Here is an 18,516-nt window from a genome sequence, read left to right as displayed (position 1 = left end):
AAATAGATGATAATACAAGTTTTACACATGGAATTATAGATATACCTCTCCTTAATGCAGTACAGTTCCCGCTCAGCCCAGTCAAAACTGTTCGCTGCTCTGGCACCCCAATGGTGGAACAAACTCCCTCACGACGCCAGGTCAGCGGAGTCAATCACCACCTTCCGGAGACACCTGAAACCCCACCTCTTTAAGGAATACCAAGGATAGGATAAAGTAATCCTTCTAACCCCCCCCTTAAAATAATTAGATGCACTAATGTAAAGTGGTTGTTCCACTGGATATCATAAGGTGAATGCACCAATTTGTAAGTCGCTCTGGATAAGAGCGTCTGCTAAATTACTTAAATGTAATGTAAATGTAAATGCAACCGCTGTGTCAGATTTAAAAAAAACTTTACGGAAAAAGAAACCCACGCTATAATCTGAGACGGCGCTCAAAAGTAAAACACCAGAGCCGCAAAGATGGCGTCAACATAAACAAGAAAATATATGATAAATATTCCCTTTGATGATCTACATCAGAAAGCACACCAGGAATCCCAGGTCCACAATAAATGTTTGTTTTGTTCGAAAAATTATCTGTTATTTATGTCTAAATACCTTCTTTTGTTAGCGCGTCTGGTTTACATATCCAAACACTAATTCTGGTCAGCGTTATATCGGACAAAAAGTGATATTACTGGTCGAAGAAACATTTCAAACTAAGTACACAATCAATCATTAGGATGTTTTTAACATATAGCTTCAATAAAGTTCCAACCGGAGTATTCTTTCTTGTCTTCGTGATAAATGGAACGCAAGTGACTCCCATGAGGAAAAAGCATGATCAGAAAATGGCTGCTTGATGGACACCTGACTGATTCTGCTCTCATTCTCTCCCATAACATCATAGAAGTCTCATTATAATTTATATTGATGGTTGACATCTAGTGGAACCCATAGGCAGTGCAAACTCATATCTCAAGGGAATTTCTTTAGGGACTCTGGTGAATACATACAAGCTCAGATTTCTGACTTCCTGTTTTGATTTCAACTCAGGATTTTGCCTGCCAATATGAGTTCTCACAGACATAATTCAAACAGTTTTAGAAACTTTAGAGTGTTTTCTATCCAATACTAATAATAATATGCAAATATTCGCAACTATGACTGAGGAGCAGGCCGTTTGATATGGGCACCTTTCATCCAAGCTACCCCCCCCCCCCTTAAAATAATTAGATGCACTAATGTAAAGTGGTTGTTCCACTGGATATCATAAGGTGAATGCACCAATTTGTAAGTCGCTCTGGATAAGAGCGTCTGCTAAATGACTTAAATGTAATGTAAATGTAAATGCAACCGCTGTGTCAGATTTCAAAAAAGCTTTACGGAAAAAGCAAACCATGCAATAATCCGAGTACGGCGCTCAGACACAAGCCATGCAGATACCCGCCATGTTGTTGAGTCAGAAATAGCGTTTTAAATATTCACTTTGATGATCTTCATCAGAATGCACTCCCAGGAATCCTAGTTCAACAATAAATGTTTGTTTTGTTCGATAAAGTCCATCATTTATGTCCAAATACCTCCTTTTGTTAGCGCGTTTGGTAAACAAATCCTAACTCACGAGGCGCGGGCAAGTCCAGGCGAAAGTTCCGATGAAAAGTTCAAAAATGTATATTAAAGTTCGTAGAAAAATGTCAAACGATGTATAGAATCAATCTATAGGATGTTTTTAACATAAATCTTCAATAATGTTCCAACCAGAGAATTCCTTTGTCTTTAGAAATGCAATGGAATGCTGGTCGCTCTCACTTGTAGGCGCGTGATCAGCTCATGCCACTCTGGCAGATCTCTGGTTGAAACAGCTCTCATTCCCCCCTCCTTCACAGTAGAAGCATCAAACAATGTTCTAAGACTGTTGACATCTAGTGGAAGCCTTAGGAAGTGCAATATGACCCCATAGACACTGTACATTCGATAGGCAATGAGTTGAAAACTACAAACCTCAGATTTCCCACTTCCTGGTTGGATTTTTCTCAGGTTTTCGCCTGCCATTTGAGTTTTGTTATACTCACAGACATAATTCAAACAGTTTTAGAAACTTCAGAGTGTTTTCTATCCAATATTACTAATAATATGCATATATTAGCTTCTGGGCCTGAGTAGCAGGAAGTTTGCTCTGGGCACGCTTTTCATCCGAACGTGAAAATGCTCCCCCCTTATCCCAAACAGGTTAAGTACTGCAGTGCATCTCCTCCTCATGGACTGCACCAGATTTGACAGTACTTGCTGTGAGATGTTACCCCACTCTTCCACTAAGGCACCTGCAAGTACGCGGACATTTCTGGGGGGAATGGCCCTAGCTCTCACCCTCCGATCCAACAGGTCCCAGACGTGCGCAATGGGATTGAGATCCGGGCTCTTCGCTGGCCATGGCAGAACACTAACATTCCTGTCTTGCAGGAAATCATGCACAGAAGGAGCAGTATGGCTGGTGGCATTGTCATGCTGGAGGGTCATGTCAGGATGAGCCTGCAGGAAGGGTACCACATGAGGGAGGAGGATGTCTTCTCTGTAACGCACACCGTTGAGATTGACTGCAATGACAACAAGCTCAGTCTGATTATGCTGTGACACACCGCCCCCGACCATGACGGCCCCTCCACCTACAAATCGATCCCGCTCCAAAGTGCAGGCCTCGGTGTAACGCTCATTCCTTCAACGATAAACGCGAATCCGACGATAAACGTGAATCCGACCATCACCCCTAGAGACAGAACCGCGACTTGTTAGTGAAAATAACTTTTTGCCAGTCCTGTCTGGTCCAATGACGGTGGGTTTGTGCCCAGAGGCGACGTTGTTGCCGGTGATGTCTGGCGAGGACCTGCCTTTCAACAGGCCTACAAGCCCTTAGTCCAGCCTCTCTCATTCAATTGCGGACAGTCTGAGCTAGAGGTCGACCGATTAATCGGAATGGTCAATTAATTAGGGCCGATTTCAAGTTTTCATAATCGTAAATCGGTATTTTTGGGCGCCGATTTGCCTTTTCTTTTTTTTGCTACCTTTAATTAACTAGGCAAGTCAGTTAAGAACACATTCTTATTTTCAATGACGGCCTAGGAACGGTGCCTTGTTCAGGGGCAGAACGACAGATTTTCACCTTGTCAGCCCGGGGTTTCCAATCTTGCAACATTACAGTTAACTAGTCCAACGCAATAACGACCTGCCTCTATCTCGTTCCACTCCACAAGGAGACTGCCTGTTACGCAAATGCAGTAAGCCAAGGTAAGTTGCTAGCTAGCATTAAACTTATCTTATAAAAAACAATCAATCATAACCACTAGTTAACTACACATGGTTGATGATATTACTAGGTATTATCTAGCGTGTCCTGTTTTGCATATAATCTGACTGAGCATACAAGCATACAAGTATCTACGTTTCTGACTGAACGGTGGTAGGCAGAAGCAGGCGCGTAAACATTAATTCAAAAACACTTTCGTGCGTTTTGCCAGCTGCTCTTTGTTGTGCATCAAGCATTGCGCTGTTTATGACTTCAAGCCTATCAACTCCCGAGATGAGGCTGGTGTAACCAAAGAGAAATGGCTAGCTAGTTAGCGCGCGCTAATAGCGTTTTAAACGTCACTCGCTCTGAGCCTTCTAGTAGTTGTTCCCCTTGCTCTGCATGGGTAGCGCTGCTTCGATGGTGGCTGTTGTCATTCTGTTGCTGGTTCGAGCCCAGGGAGGAGCGAGGAGAGGGACGGAAGCTATACTGTTACACTTGCAATACTAAAGTGCCTATAAGAACATCCAATAGTCAAAGGTTAATGAAATACAAATGGTATAGAGGGAAATATCTTTCATATGTTCTCATGTTCTGAGCAAGGAACTGAAACGTTAGCTTTCTTACATAGCACATATTGCACATTTACTTTCTTCTCCAACACTTTGTTTTTGCATAATTTAAACCAAATTGAACACGTTTCATTATTTATAGATTTTATTGATGTATTATATTAAGTTAAAATAAGTGTTCATTCAGTATTGTTGTAATTTTCATTATTACAAATAAAATTAAAATAATCGGCCGATTAATCGGTATCGGCTTTTTTTGGTCCTCCAATAATCGGTATCGGCGTTGAAAAATCATAATCGGTCGACCTCTAGTCTGAGCACCAATGGAGGGATTGTGCGTTCCTGGTGTAACTTGGGCAGTTGTTGTTGCCATCCTGTACCTGTAGGTGTGATGTTCGGGATGTACCGATCCTGTGCGGGTGTTGTTACACGTGGTCTGCCACTGCGAGGACGATACGCTGTCCGTCCTGTCTCCCTGTAGCGCTGTCTTAGGCGTCTCACAGTACGGACATTGCAATTTATTGCCCTGGCCACATCTGCAGTCCTCATGCCTCCTTGCAGCATGCCTAAGGCACGTTCACGCAGATGAGCAGGGACCCTGGGCATCTTTCTTTTGGTGTTTTTCAGAGTCAGTAGAAAGGCCTCTTTAGAGTTCTAAGTTTTCATAACTGTAACCTTAAAACCTCTACTTCATCACCCTCCCGGATCCGGGATCCTCCTCATCAAAAAAGCTGACTAGCATAGCCTAGCCTAACGGGACAGGGATATCATATAATATAATTTTCATGAAATCACAAGTCCAATACAGCAAATGAAAGATAAACTTCTTGTATATCCAGCCATCATTTCCGATTTTTAAAATGTTTTACAGCGAAAACACAATATGTATTTCTATTAGCTAACCACAATAGCCAAACACACAACCGCATATTTTCACCATGTTTCCACCGCATAGGTAGCTTTCACAAAACCGACAAAATAGAGATAAAATTAATCACTAACCTTGAACAACTTCATCAGATGACAGTCTTATAACATGTTATACAATACATTTATGTTTTGTTCGAAAATGTGCATATTTGAGGTATAAATCATAGTTTTACATTGCAGCCACCATCAAAAATAGCAGCAAAGCAGCCAAAATAATTACAGAGAGCAACGTGAAATACATAAATACTCATCATAAAACATTTATGAAAAATACATGGTGTACATCAAATGAAAGATAAACATCTTGTGAATCCAGCCAATATTTCCGTTTTTTCTGAAGTGTTTTACAGCGAAAACACAATATAGCGTTATATTAGCTTACTACAATAGCTAACACACAACAGCATTGCTTCAAGGCAAACGGTACCGATAGCACAGTTCGACAGATATATGAAATAGCATCCCAAAATGGGTCCTACTTTTGGTGGTCTTCCATCAGAATGTTGTACAAGGAGTCCTTTGTCCAGAACCGTTGTTGTTTGGAATAAGAACGACTTCTTTCCCTCTTGAATTAGCAAGCGCACTGGCCAAGTGGTGCTAAGCTCTCCTTCGTGAACAAAGTCAAACAACGCAACACGCCTAACGTCCTGAATAAATTTCAATAATCTAATAAACCTATATTGAAAAAACATACTTTACGATGATATTGTGACATGTATCAAATAAAATCAAAGCCGGAGATAGTATTCGCCTATAACGACGGTTTTCCAGAAGGCGATTCCAGGTTCAACTTCGCGCTTTCGAAAATACAGGAAACGGCGGACCAGTCATTCCAAGAGGATTTATTCCACTTCAGAGCAAGATAATCCACTCATTTCTTCTCTCACTTACGCTTGACATCTAGGGGAAGGTGTATGACGTGTATGTATATCAATACGTGTCATGCCCATTTATAGGCAAGCTCTTGAACAGAGACCTCCGATTTCAGAAACTCACTTCCTGTCAGGAAGTGGGCTGCAGAAGGAGTTCTGTTTCACTCAGAGAAATAATTCAAACGTTTTTAGAAACTAGAGAGTGTTTTCTATCCAATAGTAATAATAATATGCATATTGTACGAGCAAGAATTGAGTACGAGGCCGTTTGAAATGGGCACATTTTTCCAAGTTAGTCAATACGCCCCCTGCAGCCATAAGAAGTTAAGCGACGTCTGTGTCTTGAGTGTCCAAGAACGGTTTAGTTTTTTGTGTTCTGACTTGTAAAGCAGAATGAATAAAAAAGTAATGTTAACATTATCAGTAATTACCAGGAAACTCTATAACATTTGTTTTAAAATCACACCAAGATTGTTAAAACTGGCCTTAGGTTATTGAGCGATCTGATTAGGATTTACCCTCGTAGCAAGGCCTATTTATCATGTGGAGGTTTCATTCAGGTCTCTTTTTTTTAAAACACACTGTCTTTGGCAGGAGAAAGACCAGACTCAGAGGAACCAGAGCCAGGGACGTCCAAACCAACAAGAAGACACCAGTGTTCCCACTGTGTAAAGTGTTTTAACAAGTTAGGGAACCTGAAACAACATGAGAGAATACACACAGGGGAGAAGCCTTACCATTGCTCCCAATGTGGAATGAGTTTCAACCAGCCGGGGGTTCTGAAACAGCATGAGAGAATACACACAGGGGAGAAGCCTTACCACTGCTCCCAGTGTGGAAAGAGTTTTAACCATTTAAGGATCCTGAAAGTTCATGAGATAATACACACAGGGGAGAAGCCTTACCAATGCTCCCAGTGTGGAAAGGGTTTCAACAGGCCTGCGGATCTGAAACGGCATGAGAGAATACACACCGGGGAGAAGCCTTACCACTGCTCCCAATGTGGAAGGAGTTTCAACCAGCCGGGGGAGCTGAAATGGCATGAGAGAATACACACAGGGGACTTGCTGTCTTATATTGTTGACTGATAATGATTACCTGTTTTTACCATATGAACTTGAATTGTACAAAGTATACTAAAACATATATTTGTATGTTTTTATTAGAAAACATGAATTGAATATGGAGTTTGAATATAGAGTAGGTCAGATTTTTTCTGTTTTAAATGGTCCTTTTTTAAACTCTGTGTTTGTGTTTATCTGTGTGTCATTCCTCCAGCACTGCAGATAATCAAGTGATATTTGGATGTGATGCATTTGTTCCGTTGTTTACATTTGCAATGTTGGCCCACTGATGATTTAATGAAATGAAAATGTTCACAGACTCTGTAATGCAAAATGTAAATTGTATGTGTCCACATATCTGAGTATGTGACTTGTGGTGGATGAATCAGAATTAGTTGGGTAACATAGATAATTAAGATGTCTTATCTGCATAATATGCTGATGTGATATACTTGTTATTAGAATGTATCCCTTCGGACTCTGGTGTTGGCAGTTGCACTTCTTCCCTCAGCTGGGGCTCAGTCACCTGGGGCCCAGAGAGGGGAGAGGTCAGGCTTGTCTTTTACATGTCCCTGGTGCTATGCAGACTATCAGGAAGGGAAGAGGACAGGAGGGAACATTGTCTTCATATGTGAATGTATCTGTTAAACTATGTGAAGGGATGGTGTGATTAATGGGGAACCAATTACTGGTTTCCACAATGTCTGTGCGCAAGTCACTCTCTCCTTTGGCATTGGGGGGAGGTGTATGGCAGTGTCTGGAACCATTGTATGTCCTCTCTGATGTTGCACTTATCCTGGGATAGTGTATGACCTAGAGGCTCACTCCCCTCAGTGAGCTTGTCCAGGAGTGGGGTCAAGAAGGGGTTTTACTTGAGATGGGAGTATCTAGAGTTGACAATTGAGTTATGCCATTGGATGAGTTGGTGTTTTTGTGCTATGAAGTACCAGGAAAGAGATTAGAACCTTGTCTTAGGGACCAAACTGAATGATAAATTATAGCGAATGCTATCTGGCTACAGGATACTCCTTTCTCATTATAAAGTCTCACTTTGTAAACTGTTCCTAATATCTGTGGTTTATGTCGACTAGGGGGTGGATCTTTGCTATAAAAGATCTCAGTAGCCATTGTGTTGCCACTCTCAACGGTTCATTAGACATAGTGAATTGTTGAAAGTCATTGCAAAGATCTTATTATTAAAGATGTAGTTTAAGTATAACTCTGATTGGTGTGTGAACTTTGTCTCTCCTCATTTGGTAATACAGAAATTAACCACCACAGACTAACCTTGTGAAACTGACCTATTATAATCTCCTGTTCCTGGGAGTATCATCCTGCGTTGCAAACCAGCTGCACCTGCGTCCTTGTATGAATAAAGTCCCTCCCAGGAACAGGAAACTATAAAGATATGTGCTCATCACCCAATGCTTCAGGAATTCAGACTGTCTACACTGCGCTGTGTAACTGTTATTCTCTCTGAGCTCAGAAATAAAGAATCTTGGTTTGACTTGGACACCAGCAGATCCTTATTTTATAATATCCACCACAACTCTCCCACGGATTGCTGTTTATCATTGTCTCAATGACGAGTTCTTTGTTTTATTTTCCTGGGGTCATTTACAAACCTCCCACTGGTTGAATAAACTTTGTTTCCACGGCATTTCAACAAAACAAATCCATGTGATGATGTTTGATTAATGTGGAAAACTGATTGGATTTGTAAAAAGCCATGAACATCAGTTATTTTTAATTTTTCACGAACTGGCAACCTAAATCCAATGGCAGGTGACATTTTGTGTTGATTTCATGTTGAATTCACTTTAGTTGACGAATCAAAGAAATGTAAATAGAAACTAGATGTTGAGCTGACGTCTGTGCCCAGTGGGCTGGTTTGAATACGTGGCAGGTGTTGGATCAATATCCACTTTCGTTGCTAAGTCCATGCAATTTGCGCCAGATTTCCATGTGAATATTCTCAAATCTGCATAAAACAATATACACATTTTCCCATCAGAAATGTTTGCATCAAACAGACTTATTGCGGATAAAAGGCTTTGCGTTATGACGTAGTGCACAAGAAGAATAACGTTTGCTGTTAAATTCCCATGTACCGAAAGAAAAATACAAGTTAAATTGGTTTCCATCACATTTTCAACTCCCCTGATGGTTTTAAAACTTGTGTAAAATAGAAAACGTGCTCTTGTCCCGTGCACTGTAGTCAACAGCTCACATATACAGTGATGGTAGGCTACCTACATGATGAGATTATTATGGATGAGAGAGATATTATTTTATTTGTCAAATGGCAGCCAAGCATCAATCATCATGTCACCAGAATAAGACCCTCAAAATGTATTGGAAAGGAGCATCAAGCTCATCTCATGAAGTTTCACCACCCTGTGAAGTTCATAACTTATTTCGTCTGCCTAATAAACTGCATGGTTTCCCAAGTCGTAGAGGGAGGACCACACAACATATCATCACTTGACTCCAAGTTAAAACAGATGTGATGCTTAGTATATAAATATTTGTGGATAAATGAGTTTCCACTGCCATTTCTTGCTCATACATTTTTACTGACACAAAAAGACCCCACCATGTCAAACAAACTAACAAATTGTCTATCTGCATTAATAAAAGTGTACAGGCATATCCTGTTTCCTTCATCCCGGTCATTACTTTTGAAATGGTTGGATCAATATCCACCTTCATGATATGGATGAAGCCTGATTTGGAATGTCTGAGTAGTTCTATATGATGTCATAATACACTCTGATAGTGATCCATTTGCTCCATTGTTTCCATGTCAGTTGGTTTCCCACTCTGATGATTTATATCTGACAGAGGGGCTTTAAAGGAATAGTATGGTCACATTTACAGGTTGTGGCTCAGTATTCTTAGTATGATGTGAAAAAAGAACAATCAACTATTTATTGATAATGTATATTCCTATTCAGCTTCTACATCTGCATAGAGGCAAACAGTATCTTAAAGTTGATTAAATATATATATATATATAAATTGTACACTTCTATTTTCACAATTTGAATTATTATTCATCAAAAACTATACCAACAATACACTGCAGCTTTGATGTCAAGAAGAGATTGGGCTGATGGGTGTTGGTGCTACTATACAGGTAAGGCTGTCCAATATGAATGTTCAATACACACAATAGGTTGATCAGTAGCCAGTTAGCTAGCTGCTACAGTCCAATATGAATGTTCAATACACACAATAGGTTGATCGGTAGCCAGTTAGCTAGCTGCTACAGTCCAATATGAATGTTCAATACACACAATAGGTTGATCAGTAGCCAGTTAGCTGTGCTGCTACAGTCCAGTATGAATGTTCAATACACATAATAGGTTGATCAGTAGCCAGTTAGCTAGCTGCTACAGTCCAATATTAATGTTCAATACACACAATAGGTTGACTGTTGACCAATATGAATGTTCATAATGAGGGAAAAATAAAGGTGGGCTCTCCTGTCAACATGGGGCTCCTGCTGCAGGTAGCCTAGCGGTTACTAGTGTTGGGCCAGTAACCGAAAGATCTCTGGTTTGAATCCCAAAGACAACTAGGTGAAAAATCTGTCAATTTGCCCTTGAGGACAGCAGCAGCAGGAGCCTCATGTTTCTCCCATTCTTCTCTGCAGATCCTCTCAAACTCTGTCAGGTTGGATGGGGAGTGTCACTACAAAGCTATTTTCAGGTCTCTCCGGAGATGATAAATCGGGTTCAAATCTGGGCTCTGGCTGGGCCCCTCAAGGACATTCAGAGACATCTCCCAAAGCCACTCCTGCATTGTCTTGGCTTTGTGTGTAGGGTCGTTGTCCTATTGGAAGGTTAACCTTTGCCCCAGTCTGAGGTCCTGAGTGCTCTGGAGCAAGTTTTCAAAAATGATCTCTCTGTATTTTGCTCCGTTCATCTTTCCCTCGATCCTGAAGAGTCTCCCAGTCCATGCCGCTGAAAAACATCCCCACAGCATGATGCTGCCAACCCCATGCTTCACCGTAGGAATGGTGCCAGGTTTCCTCCAGACGTGACCCGTGGCATTCATCAGACCAGAGAATTTTGTTACTCATGGTCTGATAGTCCTTTAGGTGCCTTTTGGCAAACTCCAAGCTGGCTTTCATGTGCCTTTTACTGAGGAGTGGCTTCCGTCTGGCAACTCTACCATAACGTCCTGCTTGGTGGAGTGATGCAGAGATGGTTGTCCTTCTGGAAGGTTCTCCCATCTCCACAGAGGAGCTCTGTCAGAGTGACCATTGGGTTCTTGGTTACCTTCCTGACCAAGGCCCTTCTCCCCCGATTGTTCAGTTTGGCCGGGCAGCCAGCAGTAGGAAGGGTCTTGGTGGTTTCAAACTTCTTCCTTTTAAGATGATGGGGACCTTCAATGCTGCAGAAATGTTTTGGTCCACTTCCCCAGATCTGTGCCGTGACACAATCCTGTCTCGAAAGGAGTATATAACATCAAATATAGGCTACTTAAAGTTCATGAGAGAACACACATATGCTCGTACACTTGTCTCATTTTTACAAAAATAGAATTGTGCTTTTGGTCATGCAATATTTTCTTGATATATATATACACTGATCAAACCAAACATTTGGAGAGAAATAAACGTCCAAATATGGACTAGGAACCTCCCCCTTTTCCCTCAGAAGAGCCTCAATTTGTCGGGGCATGAACTCTTCAAAGTGTCCAAATCCTTCCACAGGGATGCTGGCACATGTTGACTCCAATGCTTCCCACAATTGTGTCATGTTGGCTGGATGTCCTTTGGGTGCAGTGAAGGCTCCTCAGAGAAGGATGGTCTTCCCCTTCCTCCTCTGAGAAGCCTCCACTGCACCCAAAGGACATCAAGCCAACATGACATAATTGTGGGAAGGGATTTTCAGTGAGTTTCAGAAGAAAATAAATTGGTAAAACATTAAAATAAAATAATTTTGGGATAAAACTATACTAAATATAATCACATCACCAAATAATTGAATAAAAAAATAATTGAATAAAACATACTATTTTGCGTCCTCCTCTGGGTACATTGACTTCAATACAAAACCTAGGAGGCTTATGGTTCTCAAGGCTTCCATAGACTTAAACAGTAATTATGACAACTTCCGGAGGACATCCTCCAACCTATCAGAGCTCTTTCAGCATGAACCTTCTCCGCTGTGCAATATGGTTTCCGAGCTGGTCATGGGTGCACCTTATCCCCGCTCAAGGTACTAAACGATATCATAACCGCCATCGAGAAGAGACAATACTGTGCAGCCGTATTCATGGGTTGGCACCCCCCATTGGGATGTGCCATGGCGAAGATCTTTGTGGGCTATACTCGGCCTTGTCTCAGGATGGTAAGTTGGTGGTTGAAGATATCCCTCTAGTGGTGTGGGGGCTGTGCTTTGGCAAAGAGGGTGGGGTTATATCCTGCCTGTTTGGCCCTGTCGGGGGTATCATCGGATGGGGCCACAGTGTCTCCTGACCCCTCTTGTCTCAGCCTCCAGTATTTATGCTGCAGTAGTTTATGTGTCGGGGGGCTGGGGTCAGTCTGTATATCTGGAGTATTTCTCCTGTCTTATCCGGTGTCCTGTGTGAATTTAAGTATGCTCTCTCGAATTCTCTCTTTCTCTCTTTCTTTCTTTCTCTCTCTCGGAGGACCTGAGCCCTAGGTCCATGCCTCAGGACTACCTGGCATGATGACTACTTGCTGTCCCCAGTCCAGCTGGCCGTGCTGCTGCTCCAGTTTCAACTGTTCTGCCTGCGGCTATGGAACCCTGACCTGTTCACCGGAGGTGCTACCTGTCCCAGACCTGCTGTTTTCAACTCTCTAGAGACAAACGTTTCTTAAACAGAAAAAAACGGGATAAACATACCTGAATTTGTCAAATAAAATCAAACTTTATTTGTCAAATGCGCCGAATACAACAAGTGTAGACCTTACAGTGAATTGCTTACTTACAAGCCCTTAACTAACAGTACAGTTCAAGAAAAGTTAAGAAAATGAGCAAATGACCAAAAGTAAAAAATAATAAAAAGTAACACAATAAAATAACAATAACAAGGCTATATACAGGGGGTACTGGTACCGAGTCAATGTGCGGGGGTACAGGTTAGTCGAGGTAATTTGTACATGTAGGTAGGGGTGAAGTGACATTTCATAGATAATAAACAGCAACTAGCAGCAGTGTACAAAACAAATGGAGGTGGGGTCAATGTAAATAGTCCGGTGGGCCATTTGATTAATTGTTCAGCAGTCTTATGGCTTGGGGGTAGAAGCTGTTAAGGAGCCTTTTGGTTCTAGACTTGGTGCTCCGGTACCGCTTGACGTGCGGGAGCAGAGAAAACAGTCTATGACTTGGGTGACTGGAGTATCTGACAAGTTTTTGGGCTTTCTTTATAATTGTCCTGGATGGCAGGAAGCTTGGCCCCAGTGATGTTCACTACCCTCTGTAGTGCATTACGGTCAGATGCCGAGCAGTTGCCATACCAGGCGGTAATGCAACCGGTCAGGATGCTCTCGATGGTGCAGCTGTAGAACTTTTTGAGGATCTGGAGACCCATGCCAAATCTTTTCAGTCTCCTGAGGTGGAAAAGTTGTTGTCGTGCCCTCTTCACGACTGTCTCGGTGTGTTTGGACCATGATAATTAGTTGGTGATGTCTTCAAGACTGTCTCTCACCTAAAAAACCTATCTCGACCTGTGTGCACCTACATTCTAAACTTTCAGTCATAGGCTAGGTTGTAGCAATCTCATGATGGGTATAGGGAAAATGTTAGTATCATGTAGTAGCCTAAACCTATTGCTGTTACATTGAACAGGGTGAATGGAATATGAATGACAGTTATCCAATATGCTGTAATAGAATTAAGGCCATGCTCATGAAAAAACAAATCGTTCTGCCTCATCTTAAACACCACTGTTTGGGTGGTGGATGATTCTTGGTACACATGGGAAACCGTTGAGCTGGAAAACCTCAGCAGCGTTGCAGTTCTTGACACAAACCGGCGCCTGGGACCTACTACCATCCCCCGTTCAAAGACACTTAAATATTTTGTTTTCCCCATTCACCGTCTGAATGGCACACATACACAAGCCATGTCTCATTTGTCTCAAGGCCTAAAATGCCTTTTTTAACTTGTCTCCTCCCCTTCATCTATACTGATTGAAGGGGATTTAACTAGTGACATCAATAAGGGATCATAGCTTCCAGCCCCAGCTAACACACCAGACTCCAATAATCACCTAATCATAATCTTCAGTTTAGGATGCAGTTTGATTAATCAGCTGTGTTTGCTAGCGATGGAGAAAAAGTGTGACACCAATCAGGCCCCGAGGACTGGAGTTGCCCACCCCTGGTTTACAGGATGATTGGTTTCTTAAAGAGCGTAGCTTTAATGGAATAGTACAGTCACATCTAGATAAAAACGAATGTGAAAAATTAACAGAGCAAATGTTTATTAAAACACTACCTATTCATAGAAGTATGTATTCATCATTTACTATATATCAGCTTATTGTTAAATTATTCTGACGTTTTTTCCAATACAAAAGTGTAGTAACTGTTGTTTCCAAACTGCGTTACCCACTCCAGCCAGCAGATGGCGATATGCGTCTTTCAGGTGTTGATTCTTGCGTGACGTATAATGGACTAGACGGGACGCTTCTTCAGGAACAACAACGCGGCTACTCTTTCAACCACCTCGGTAGCTTGCTAGCCAACATAAAACTGAAAGATTGACGCTTTAGACCATGTTAATGTACATTAGCTAATCTCAGTGTTGTTAACGCAGTTCAGTTGACGTATCAACTGGTTAACTTTAACCTAATTTGCTTGTTCAATTTTCAAAGTTGTTAAAACATTGATACTGAGCCTAGCGTTAGGCTAGTCGCTAATTCTAACATCCCAGACCATGAGCTCACTAAACTACTCATCCCCTGTTAAAGAAGAGGTCCTCTGTATGCAGAAAGAAGCTCTGAGGCTGAACATTGTCGTGAAAGAAGAAGAGGATGTTATAGAGGAAACAGAGGAAGAACCTTTCAGAGAGGAAGACGATGCTATCTCAGTAGAGGTGAAGAAGGAAGACGATGCTATCTCAGTAGAGGTGAAGAAGGAAGACGTCTTGGGAGTGAAAGTGGAGGAGACAGAATATCAGATTAACACCAGTGAGTACTGTCTTAAAAACAGAGCCACACACTATGCCGTTAGTTTAACTAATGTGGGGATTTTAAGGGGCATTCTACTGAAGTTCTACACGTGAATATGTTGTTCAGTACTGTAGGAATTGTTAAAGGGGCCATCTGCCTTTGTTAGTTTTAATCTGCCATTGGTACATATATTTTGGGGACTTTTAAATTAGATTTATTAAATTATCCATGTGGTCTACATTAAAGTGCATCTCATCTAGTATAACAGGCTTTTAAAATGCAATGTTGGAGCATAATTTATACTTACAATATCAAAGGTATGCAAAAGGGGCCCATTCAGTGGAACGACCCTTTAACATTTGCATTTTAGGCCCTGTTTAGAGAGATTAATGCCTCTTGTAAGACCCTATGATTATAATAGACGGTCGTAAGTTCACTATCTGTTTGATGTTCTCATTCACACAGGAGAGAGACATGACTATTGTGGATCCTCTGGGGAGCCTCAACAACATCCTGATGCTGACGAGTCAGAGAAGAGTCTCTCCAGATCAGAACACCAGATGGTACAGCTTGGTCTGGTCTAACATACAGCTTGCTCTATCAGGGTCTGGGCTGGGTTTCTGTAAACCACTTCATGACAGCGATGACATAAGCATTCATAATGATATGTGTCTGTGTCCCCTCTTTATGGTTACCAGGACAACGCTAGCCCTTTCACCCTCCCGGAGTCCCCGTGTCATGCCTCTCCCGGTAGCACCTTACTGCTGGATATGAAGAGGTTGTCTGTGCTGCTGGTGGACTGCAGGAAAACATCGGGGCTGAGTGGAACTGTGAGAGGAGGAGAAGAGAAGAAAGGATCAGATTTGACTCATCAAAGTAAGTGCTGTAGTTTAGTTTGAACAAATACAATAGATCTGCCCACTGGTATCTGTTACCAGGACAACCAGCAGAGTTCTGTTAGTTGACAGGAAGATAGACTGGTATATGTTACCAGGACAACCAGCAGAGTTCTGTTAGTTGTCATGAATATAGACTGGTATATGTTACCAGGACAACCAGCAGAGTTCTGTTAGTTGACATGAAGATAGACTGGTATCTGTTACCAGGACAACCAGCAGAGGTCTGTTAGTTGACAGGAAGATAGACTGGTATCTGTTACCAGGACAACCAGCAGAGTTCTGTTGACATGAAGATAGACTGGTATCTGTTACCAGGACAACCAGCAGAGTTCTGTTAGTTGACAGGAAGATAGACTGGTGGATATGGATGTTATGAATATCATAACACTGAAAAAGGATTCTGCCAATAAAAAGAGAGAAACCAATAGACCATATAAAACCTTGATGAAAGTTAGCTTTAGAGAGAACGTTTCAAGATGATCTGATGTAAGGTGCTTTTTACAAAACCTTTTCCTTTAAACATGATGGATGTTACATTGCCTGTCCCAGTCAACCCCCCCTTTCTTTACAAGACTCTAGAACACACAAACTAAACTCCAGACACTTAAATGTGGTCTGTATTGCTTCATTAACATCTGATCTACACAACTTGTTAAACGGGCCAATATATATTTTAAAACAAGCTCCTTTTTTTGTTTTGACCTCCATCTTTGTAATGGACAAAGTTAATTTCATTTCCTACTTTAACAGGTCAAATAAAGCCTGAACTCCAACATATTGACCTTACAGAAGATGGTTTCATTTGGAAATGACTAACTTTATTAATAAAATGTGTAACTGATGCTAACAGTTGAAATTCCTCCACTGTCCCTGTCCCCATACCAGGCTCAAACCAGTGATCCTCTGCTTCTCAACACACGTGACCGCTCTCCTTGAGAATAACCTATATTCAGAGTTCTAGAGCGACACACTCACTATAGCACAATAATTACTATAGCACAGTGTATTTAACAGATGGTGAGATCAGAAACAAATCAGTCCCTTTGTTGCTCTGTTTCAGAGCTACTCTGCCTTCTGACGAAGGAAAGCCTTTTCAACTATAAATGTATATTTGGCTGCCATTTAGGCTGCAACAACTATACAGTGGAACACCCCCTGATCTGTTGTTTTATGAAGGGTCACCTACGCCCAGTACCCAAACAACAAGTCCCATCCTGGAAAGAATAGAAATTAGATTTATATTGTTTAAAACTGCTTTACTTCAGCCATTATATCCGTATAATGAGTTACACCCCCATACCTTCATGAGGTTCTATAGTAGCAAGGATCTGACTCCTCCGGAGGGCTTGATGTCTTCTAACCAATGAGATGGTTAAACTTTTCCACATTAACTTAGATATAACAACTATGTCAGGTTAATTAAAGCTAATACCTTTAGCATATACAGGGTTGACAAATCTTTCAAATTGATTAATAGATTAAATCCGTTTTACCAGTTCAATGGTGTTTAGGGAGACCTTTTAACATCATTGTGAAATTCCACCTTCCCTGATACCTTGGCGATTTTAGCTAGTGTTAATAGAGACCTCCGGTGGTGAAGAATCGGCAGTAATTACTTTAAAATAATTCAGGTTACGCTGTATGATATCAAACCAGTCTCAACTGATTGGATATTATTGTCTCATTCAATTTAATACATACATTAAATTGATACACTACCTTTCCAGGTTGGTTATTGGAATAATACACAAACTAATGTCTTCTAACCAATGAGACATCGTTAATATTTTCAACGTTAACTTAGCGATAGCAACTCTTTCAGGTGAATTAAAGTTAAAATTCCCAAATAGCCTATACAGGTTAGATTTATCATTAAAATTGATTTAATCAATCAAATCTGTTTTGGCAAGTTCAGTAATAACCAACTCGCATTACTGACTCAGTCTTGATGATTCATTGACATTTACAAACTGAGTTAAATTGTGTTTGCAGCCTCCAACTCAAAAACCCAAATATTACGTAAAGTGAAATAACTGATCATTATAACAACGAGCAATCCATCAGATGTGTTTCCACCCATTCCCCCTCTAATCAGTGGACCTTCACCCACGGAAAGATTGATCACTGACCTCAGCAACGATGCAAATCCTAACTATGCCGAGGGGCTGAAAATGTTAGATAAGCGAGAAAAATGCAGACATTGTGACAGACGCTCTCCAAAATAGACCATCAGGCGGAGGCCTTGTGAAGGTTCTCTCCAGTTTAGCCCTCAACTATGGCCACCAGCAGAGATGGACAGTGCACCAGTACCTCAGTGGCCACCAGCAGAGATGGACAGTGCACCAGTACCTCAGTGCCCACCAGCAGAGATGGACAGTGCACCAGTACCTCAGTGCCCACCAGCAGAGATGGACAGTGCACCAGTACCTCAGTGCCCACCAGCAGAGATGGACAGTGCACCAGTACCTCAGTGCCCACCAGCAGAGATGGACAGTGCACCAGTACCTCAGTGCCCAGCAGCAGAGATGGACAGTGCACCAGTACCTCAGTGGCCACCAGCAGAGATGGACAGTGCACCAGTACCTCAGTGCCCACCAGCAGAGATGGACAGTGCACCAGTACCTCAGTGCCCAGCAGCAGAGATGGACAGTGCACCAGTACCTCAGTGCACAGCAGCAGAGATGGACAGTGCACCAGTACCTCAGTGCCCACCAGCAGAGATGGACAGTGCACCAGTACCTCAGTGCCCACCAGCAGA

At 41.8% G+C, this 18,516-nt stretch overlaps 1 pseudogene; it reads left to right on the top strand.

The window, feature by feature from the left end:
- Positions 1-18,516, top strand: part of LOC120039780 — an 86,998-nt pseudogene that overhangs the window by 49,142 nt on the left and 19,340 nt on the right.

This window comes from Salvelinus namaycush, unplaced genomic scaffold, assembly GCF_016432855.1.
Source record: "Salvelinus namaycush isolate Seneca unplaced genomic scaffold, SaNama_1.0 Scaffold3, whole genome shotgun sequence".
Taxonomy (NCBI): domain Eukaryota; kingdom Metazoa; phylum Chordata; class Actinopteri; order Salmoniformes; family Salmonidae; genus Salvelinus; species Salvelinus namaycush.
The sequence above is the reverse complement of the archived record's forward strand: the minus strand, read 5'-3'. Positions and strand labels throughout refer to the sequence as shown.